At 40.5% G+C, this 10,012-nt stretch overlaps 1 pseudogene; it reads left to right on the top strand.

Annotated features, from left to right (window-relative positions):
- Positions 1-8,170: 8,170 nt before the first annotated feature.
- Positions 8,171-9,640, top strand: LOC101825218 (annotated as a pseudogene).
- Positions 9,641-10,012: the final 372 nt, after the last annotated feature.

A 10,012-nucleotide genomic window follows, 5' to 3' on the forward strand; every position in this document is an offset into this window, starting at 1 on the left:
AAGCAAGTCTGAAAAACACCAAAATATCCAATCAAAAGGCAGGGTACAGAACTAAATTGAGAATTCTCAATAGAGGAGGCTAAAATGGCCAAGAGACACTTAAGAAACTGTTCAATATCCTTAGCCAGCAGGGAAATGCAAATCAAAACAACTCTGAGAAACCATATTACTCCTGCCAGAATGGCTAAAATCAAAAACACCGAAGACAATTTATGCTGGAGAGGATGTGGAGAGAGGGGAACACTCCTCCACTGCTGGTGGCAGTGCCACCTCGTACAGCCACTTTGGAAAGCAGTGTGGAGATTCCTCAGGAAAATGGGAATCAATCTACCACAAGACCCAGTAATTCCACTCTTAGGCATATATCCAAAGGAGGCAAATTCATACAACAAGGGCATCTGCTCCACTAAGTTCATAGCAGCATCATTTGTAATAGCCACAACATGGAAGCAAGCTAGATGCCCCTCAACTGAACAGTGGATAGAGAAAATGTGGTACATTTACACAATGGGGTATTACTCAGCAGAAAAAAACAATGGAATCTTGAAATTCGCAGGTACATGGATAGCACTGGAAGAAACCATACTGAGTGAGGTAACCCAGTCACAAAAAGACAAACATGGTATGTACTCACTCATATATGGATTTTAAACATGGATCAGTTTAAACAGGAGAGTGCCAGTCTGCACTTCCACTGACAGAGAGTCTGGGAAACAGGAAAGAACCTAAAAGATATACATGGTACCCAAGAGAAGATAAATGAGGCAAGATCCTCTGAACAGATGGGGAACACGGCAAGGGGTGGGGGGAGGGGGACCAGGGAAATAGAGAGGGAGTGGATTGGAAGAGAGAGTAGGATGTGGAGGAACAGGAAGGTCGACTGGGGGGGTTGGATAGGGGGAAGAGGGAATCATAGGTTAGAAGACAGATCAGGCACCATTGTGACCTCTAGTGATCTAAACAGATGACACCAATTGGCAAGCTAAGAAATAGTGTAGAGACCACCTCGAATGCCTATCCTGATGGTGAACTTGATGTCTACAACCATCCTGGAGCCTTCATCCAGGGACAGATGGAAGCAGAGCCAAACACCCACAGTTAAATACTGAACAGAACCCAAGGAACCCAGCAACAGAGAGAGAGGAGCAAAGAGCAAATTGGCAAAGAATGGGCTGGCAAAACCAGCAGAGACAGCTGATCTTAACAGGGGAGAGCTCTTGTACCCCAGACCGACAGCTGGGAGGCCAGCATGGGACCGATCCACAACCCCTGAATGTGAGAGTCAATGAGGAGGCCTGGGCTACCTATGGGGTCCTGAGCAGTGGATCAGTGTTTATCCCTGGAATACAAACAGACAACCTGTGTCCATAACACAAAGAGGGTTGCTCTCTCTGCCTGGACTCTTAGGGAATTGCCTGGCCCCTACCCTGAATTAAATGATAGACTCTAGATATCCCCTATGCAGAAGGAATTGGCAATAGGGTAGGAGGATAGGGGGGATGGGGGACTGGGGGAGGAGGGGAGGGAAAGGGAACTGGGATTGACATGTAAAACAAGCTATTTAAAATTTTAAAAAATTAAAATAAAAAAGGGGGCAGAAAACATATTCAACAAAATCATAAAAGAAAAATTTCCCAACCTTAAGAAAGACATGCCAATGAAGGTACAAGAACCTTACAGAACACCCAATAGAGTGCATCACTAAAAAGTCCCCTCAAGACATAATAATCAAAACCCCAAATATGCAGAATAAAGAAAGACTATTATGAGCATCTAAGGAAAAAGGCCAACTATCATACAAAGGCAATGCTATCAGAGTTACACCTGACTTCTCCATGGAAATTCTGATTGCCAGAAGGTCCTGGATAGATATTCTACCAACGCTAAGAGACCATGGATGCCAGCCCAGACTATTACACCTGGCAAAGCTCTCAATCACTACAGATGGAGAAAACAAGATATTCCATGACAAAATCAGATTCAAGTAATATGTATCCAGTAACCCAGCCCTACAGAAAGTTCTCTAAGGAAAACTCCAACCCAAGGAAGCTAACTACAACCATAAAAACATAGGCATTAGATAAGCCCACTCTACTAAGGGCAAAAAGAACAAAGGGAGGAATTCCACACATAATTCCACCAACAACAACCATTGCAAATCAAAGAAGAATGAGCAATCAATGGTCATTAATATCCCTCAACATTAATGTCCTTAACTCACCCATAAAAGACACAGGCTAACAGAATGGATTCGAAGACAGAACCCATCCATCTCCTGCATACAAAAAACACACCTCACCCTCAAAGACAGACATTACCTGACAGTTAAAGGTTGGGAAAAGATTTTCCAATCAAAGGGACCCAAGAAACAAGCAGGGGCAGCAATTCTAATAGCTAACAAAATAGACTTTAAAATAAAATCAATCAAAAGAGATGAAGGAGGTAATTATATATTCATCACAGGCAAAATCCACCAAGATGTAGTTTCTATCCTGAACATCTATGACAAAAATACAAAGGCATCCACGTTCATAAAAGAAACATTACTAAAACTTATATCATATATAGAGCCCCACACACTTTATAGTTGGAGATTTCAACACCCCACTCTCACCACTAGACAGGAATACCAGACAGAAACTCAAGAAAGGAGCAAAGGATCCAATAGAAGTAATGACCCAACTGGGATTAACAGACATCTATAGAACATTTCATCCACATACAAAAGAATATACCTTCTTCTCACCACCACGTGGAACCTTCTCAAAAATCGACTACATACTTGGCAACATATCAACCCTCAGCAGGTACAAAAATATTGGAATAACTCCATGCATCTAATCAGACCACTATGTGTTAAAATTAGAATTCAACAACACAAATTGCAGAAACCCTACAAACTCATGAAAATTGGATAATGCACAACTGGACCATTCCTGGGTCAAAGAAGAAATAAAAAAAGACTTCCTAGGGTTCAATGAGAATGAAGACACAATATACCCAAACCTATAGGACATTTTGAAAGCAGTGCTATGGGGGAAGTTCATAGCACTAAGTGCCCACATGGAGAAACTGGAGAACTGAGGGCTTCTTTAATTTCCATCTTTAAAGATTCAAAGCTCTTGCAACACAGGAATTTCACTTGATTGGTTAGCATTACTCCAAGCTCTAGAATACAAAGAAGCAAACTCCCACAGGAGGAGTAGATAGCAGGAAATAATCAAATTGAGGGCTGAAATCAATAAAGTAAATCTAGGAAAACAATACAAAGAATCAATGCAACGAGGAGTTGGATCTTTGAGAAAATTCAAGATAGACAAACCATTGTCCAAACTTACCAAACAGCAGAGCATGAACATGCAAATTAACAAAATCCGAAATGAAAAGGGGGACATAATAACAGACTCTGAGGAAAGTCAGAGAATCATCAAGTCATACTTTGAAAACCTGTACTCCACAAAATTTGAAAATTTAAAGGAAATGGATGACTTCCTGGAGATCTATCACTTGCCAAAATTAAATCAAGAACAGATAAGCAGTTTAAATAGACCTACAATCCCTACGGAAATAGAAGCAGTCATTAAAAGTCTCCCAACCCAAAAAAGCCCAAGTCCAGATGGCTTCAGTGCAGAATTCTATTAAAAGAACAGCTTATGCCAATTCTTCTCAAAGTATTCCATGCAATAGAAGCAGAGGGGTCTTTGCCAAACTCTTTCTACGGGGCTTCAATATCCTTGATCCCCAAGGCACACAAAGACACAACTAAGAAAGACAACTTCAGACCAATATCCCTCATGAAGAGTGATGCAAAAATACTCAATAAAATACTGGCAAATCAGATCCAAGAACACATCAAAACAATCATTCAACACGATCAAGTAGGTTTCATCCCAGGGATGCAGGGATGGTTCAACATATGAAAACCCATCAATGTAGTCCACCATATAAACAAGCTGAAAAACAAAAATCACATGATCATCTCACTAGATGCTGAAAAAGCCTTTGACAAAATCCAACACCCCTTCATGATAAAGGTCTTGGAGAGATCTGGGATAACAGGAACATATCTAAACATAATAAAAGCTATATACAGCAAACCAACACCAATATCAAACAAAATAGACATACTCAACGCAATTCCTCTAAAATCAGGAACAAGAAAAGGCTGTCCACTCTCTCCATACCTTTTCAGTATTGTACGTGAAGTTCTAGCTAGAGCCATATGACAACAAAAGGAGATCAAGGAGATACAAATTTGAAAGGTAGAGGTCAAACATTCATTAGTTGCAGATGATATGTTTACATAAATGACCCAAAGATCTCTACCAAGGAACACTTACAGCTGATTAACACCTTCAGCAAACTGGCAGGCTACAAGATCAAATCAAAAAGATCAGTAACCCTACTATATAAAGATGATAAAGGGCTGAGAAAGAAATCAGAGAAACATCACCCTTTACAATTGCCACAAACAACATAAAATACCTTGGGGTAATGCTAACCAATCAAGTGAAATTCCTGTGTTGCAAGAACTTTAAATATATAAAGATGGAAATTAAAGAAGCCCTCAGAAAATGGAAAGATCCCTGATGCTCTTGGACAGGTAGGTTCAATGTATTAATAATGGAAATCCTGCCAATTGAAATCTACAGATTCAATGTAATCCCCATTAAAATACCAGCACAATTTTTAACAGATCTTTAAAGAACAATAATCAATTCATATGGGAAAATAAAAGACCCAGAATAGACATAACAACCCTATTCAACAAGGCAACATCTGGAGGCATCACCACACCTTTCTTCAAGCACTATTATAGTTATAGTCCTGAAAACAGCTTGGTTTTAGCAAAGAAATAGACAGGTAGACCAATGGAATCAAATTGAAAACCCTGATATTAACCCACACATGTATGAACATCTGATCTCTGATAAAGAAGCTAAAAATATACAATGGAATAAATAAAGCATCTTCAACAAATGGTGCTGGCATAATTGGAGGCTGGCATGTAGAAGAATGTGGATAGATCCATGTCTATCACCATGCACAAAACTTAAGTCCAAATAGATCAAAGACCTCAACATAAATCCAGCCACACTGAACCTCTTAGAAGTGAAAGTGGGTGATACTCTTGTATGAATTGGTACATGAAATAGCTTCCTGAACATAACATGCTTAGCACAGTCAGTAAGATCAATAATTAATAAATGGGACCTCCTGCAACTGAGAAGCTTCTGTAAGGCAAAGGACACAGTCAACAAGACAAAATTGCAGCCCACAGAATGGGAAAAATATTCACTAACCCCACATCTGACAGTGGGCTGATCTCCAAAATTTACAAAGAACTCAAGAAGCAAGTGTCCAAAACACCAAAGGATCCAATTAAAAAGTGGGCTACAGAACTAAATAGAGAATTTTCAATAGAGAAATCTAAAATGGCTGAGAGGCACTTGAAAAAGTACTCAATATTCTTAGCCATCTGGGAAATGCAAATCAAAACCTCTGAGATACCATCTCACTCTTATCAGCATGGCTAAAATCAAAAACACAAATGATAATTTATGCTAGAGAGGTTGTCCTGAAAGGGAAACACTCCTCCACTGCTGGTGGGAGTGCCAACTTGTACAGCCACTTTAGAAATTAGTACAGAGATTCCTCAGAAAAATGGGAATAAACCTACCACAAGACCCAGCAACTTCTCTCTCAGTCATATATCCAAAAGATGCCCATTCATACCACAAAGATGTCTTTTCCACTATGTTGTCAGCAGCATTATTTCTAATAGCTAGAACTTGGAAGCAACCTAGATGCCGCTCAACTGAAAAGTGGATAGAGAAAATGTGGTACATTTACACAATGGAGAAAAAAAACAATGGATTCCTGAAATATTCAGGCAAATGGAGGGCACTGGAAGAAACCTTCCTGAGTGAGGTAACCCAGTCACAAAAAGAGAAACATGGCATATACTCTCTTATATATGGATTTTAGACATAGGTCTTGGGAGTGCCAGCCTACAATCCCATGGACAGAGAGTCTGGGAATCAGAACCTTTATTCATTGGCTGATGGAAGAAGAGGCAGACTCCCATGGCTAAGCACTGAGCTGAACTCAAGAAATCTAGTGACAGAGAGGGAGGACTGATGACCAAATGCATTAAGACTGGGTTGGCTTAACTACCAGAAACAGCTGACCTGAAAAGGGTTAGCTCTTGAATCCCAGAATGATGGCTGGGGTTCCAGCATGGGACTGATCAAGACCCCCTGAATGTTCATGTCAATGAGGAGGCCTAGGTAATCTATTGAGCCTTGGGTAGTAGAACAGTATTTTTCCCGGGTATACAAATGGACTTTGGGCTGCCATCCAACAATGAGAGATGCACTCTCACCCTGAACTCTTGGGGGAGGGTCTAGGCCCTGCCCTAGATGAAATGACAGACTATGTACACCCCCATGGAGGGCCTCTCCCTCCCTGGGGAAATGAGGTGATATTTGGGTTTTTGGTAGGAGGGCACGGGAAGAGGGGAAGGAAAGGAGAGGGACCTGGAATTGACATGTGAAGCAACCTTGTTTCTAATTTGAATTTGAATTTAAAAATGAAGAATATATATAGAAAATGCAAATCAATAAAACAAAAACATAAGCCATGAGTACATGTGCACATATGCCAAAAAACTGGATTTATAAGGAAACTAATGTCTGTTATGCCTAGTTCCTAGGACCCCAAAATGAGACCAGGAAGGTGCCAACTCACTGATGTAAAGGCATAAGGTTTAATGTTAAGTTATGTGCCCCACCAGGGACAGTGTCCAGCAAACTGGCACAGCAGCTGCAAGAAGAGTGTGCCTGACCTGAAATGTAAGGAGTTTATAAATGAAGAAAACCGCAAGCAGGGTGGTACGTACCTTGGCTGTTCAGGATTGGGTAAGAGTAAGTGACCTTTGGATTCATTGATATGGGGGCTAGAGGAATTTCTAAATTGTTACTAAAAGTTGCCTGCAAGAACAGTTGTGACAAGATGTTATTTATCAAACTAGTCATTGCCTGACCATCCAGATGTGGTCATTTTGACCAGGATGGGCACTCTTTGGAACTGTTTATGTTTCTTTGGCTGGAGTTCAATCAACCTTGTGCCAGACAGGGAATTTCTTAAGGAGCCTTTTTCTGAGGATGGAGTTAACTCTCCAGTATACCTTGCTCTTACAATGCCAACAAAATGTTTTTAAATATGTATATTAATAGGCAAAGCATACACAGAAATTTGGGGAATATGCATACAACCACATATGTGAAATTAATATGTGTCTATGCATACAACTACGTGTGAAAATAATACTTGTCTTATATAGTAATCAAAAAGACTAATAAAATAGGCAATAAACATGTCTACCATTTAAATTGCTAAAAGTTGCTGGTATTTACATTCAACACTACTGACAGTTGAGTGTTTTTTTGTTTTTGTTGTTTTGGTTTTTGTTTTTGTTTTTGAGACAGGATATCTCTGTATTGCTTTGGAAGTTGTACTGGAACTGCTCTGTAGACCAGGCTGGCCTCAAACTCACAGAGATACGCCTCCTCTGCCTCCCGGGTGCTGGGATTAAAGGCATGAGCCACCAACACACAGCATGACAGTTGAGTGTTCTGTGGTACTCCAGGGGTTAAGACTTGGAATGTGTACTACTCTTAACACTCATCAAGATGGGTGTAACTTGGTCGTTATCTTTACAGAAAAAAACTTCAGCTTACAAGCCGGAGGCAGCAGCTTCTTAACTTTGAGTGAGGTCAGCTAAAGAGACATATGTGACCCTTTGGAAACCATGGAGGAAAAGTAGGGGGCAGAGGAAAGGAGGAGAATGGAGAAAGGAAAAGAAGAAACAAGAAAGGAGAGAAGGGAGGAAATTAGGTAGAAGGGAAGGGAGAGAAAAGGGAGGAAGGAAAGGCAGGAAGACAAAAAAGCTGGGTCACATGCCATAGTTTTAAAACAGCCTGATGGCAGTGGGCGGGGCCCTGCTCTAGGGCACGGGTAGATAATGAAAGATAGCCTGCCTTTCTGTGACATTTGAGACTGTGCCAGAGAAAGCAGTGAGCCCAGGCAGTCCTGGCATACTCCAGCAATGGCAAGGGAGAGAATCCTTTGCAGCAGTCTCCTTTAGAGGTTCTAGGAGCTTTCGTCAATGGGACATTGCAGCAGCCGGGTCTGGAGACGTGAGGACTCCAGTTTGGCAGAGCCACAGCAGCCTGAATATAGTTCTGGTCCCAGTTGAGCATCTGGCAGTCTCAAGCATAAATGGAACAGTTGGGACTGGTTGGGGCCGAGCTGGAACATCCACGGATCTCAGGTACTAAGTCTACAGCAAGTTTTCGGCATCTTCTACGGAAAGAAAAGGAAGCTCGCAACTAAGTATACTTACCAAACTTTATTTTTGGGTGGGAAAGACAGTGATGTCAAAATCCGTGCTCTGGGGAAAGTATGGTCTTTACACAAAGCATTTTTATGCCAGTCGGGGTACTTTGCTAATGTGCTCAAAGTTGCTTGGAAAGAACCGCACAGTGATATTATTGAACTGGAGATTAAGAACCATCACATAAATATCTGGTCCTTGGATTTTGTGTTTGGTTCATTGTACAGGGACAAGGACTTGCCAATGAAGCCTCGACAAATTCCTTATGTTCTGGCTGCAGCATGCCTGGTTCAGGTAGAGAAGGTAATTCAGCAATGTAATAAGACCATGAAGAAAACCACTAATATGAAAAATGTGTGTTCATACTACCCAATAGCAGAAACATATAGATTGAAATCTGTAAAGTCACAGTGCTTTGACTGGCTTCTTTGCAACTTGATTATACACCCAAATGTTAGACTTTACAGAGAAATTGAATAAAGATCATGTATCTACTTGTCTCATCATCTGAACTACTCGTGTTGCAAAAGGAATTTGATCTATATACCACCCTAAAAGCATGGATGTTCCTTTATTTTAATCCTTGCTGGAAAGTTTCAGTGAACCATCTCTTTGCTAATGCCAACAGCTGGCTTTCCAGGCACATGGAATGTACTGACAACATCACTTTTCTTGAAAGTGAAGAAGGGCTAGTATTTCAACCAGTGTTCAAGCAACTGAGGTCTCAGAATATCTTCTTTGACCTGGCCTCCACGACTACTCTTGAACAAGATTGCCTAATACCTTTAGAATGGCTGTCACCTGTTTATAAACAACAGTGGCTGACTATGCTATGGGCACAGCAGCACAGGGAAATTGGGCTGAGAACTATCAATGAAAAGGAACTTGAAGGATGCAGCATGAGATGTGGTATAAGGATTAATGGTGATGGCTCATACTCCTGCAAGTGGTCAGGTTGCAAATTTACCAACCACGATATTATTTTCAAGCAAAGTCGTCAGTACCCCCAATGACTCTGCTTGCTTAAAACAGGTACGGAATGTAGTATTCAGAATAACTTTGTTGTGTTTTGACTCTGATGGAAAACCAACTTTCAGTAAGACAACTGGTCATAAAATTGTTACCTTTAAAAATAATGAGGAGAAAAGTGTAATGCAGTTCGATAGCAACATTTTAAGTTTCCCTTTATACCTGTTATGCAACTTCCTGTTTATATCATTAGCAAACAAAGGAAACCTGTAATATTTATTAGACCACAGGAGCAGTTTGAGAACATTGAATAACTCATTTAATATGAAGGCTGTGCTAAGAATACCATCAAGATGACTGACAACACAAGAAAAACAAATCTTACGAGTTTGGTACCACCACAAACAAATGCTGTCCATCTTCCCTTCATTTCTGTGCCTTTGTGAAGAAAACTTTAATGTCCAACAGAGTATTTGTCAAAATAAATCAAAGGAAACTCATCTTTTAATTTCCCCTCACCATCAAAAGTCAGTCGTTGAATGGAAAGAAGAACCTGTATTTGCAAGGAAAAACATCTAAATAAACTTGACAGATAGATTTGACCCTAAGGTTGAGACAAAATAAAAAATAAATTCTCTCCATGGC

The sequence above is a fragment of the Mesocricetus auratus genome, unplaced genomic scaffold, assembly GCF_017639785.1.
Source record: "Mesocricetus auratus isolate SY011 unplaced genomic scaffold, BCM_Maur_2.0 Super-Scaffold_100003, whole genome shotgun sequence".
NCBI classification, from domain to species: domain Eukaryota; kingdom Metazoa; phylum Chordata; class Mammalia; order Rodentia; family Cricetidae; genus Mesocricetus; species Mesocricetus auratus.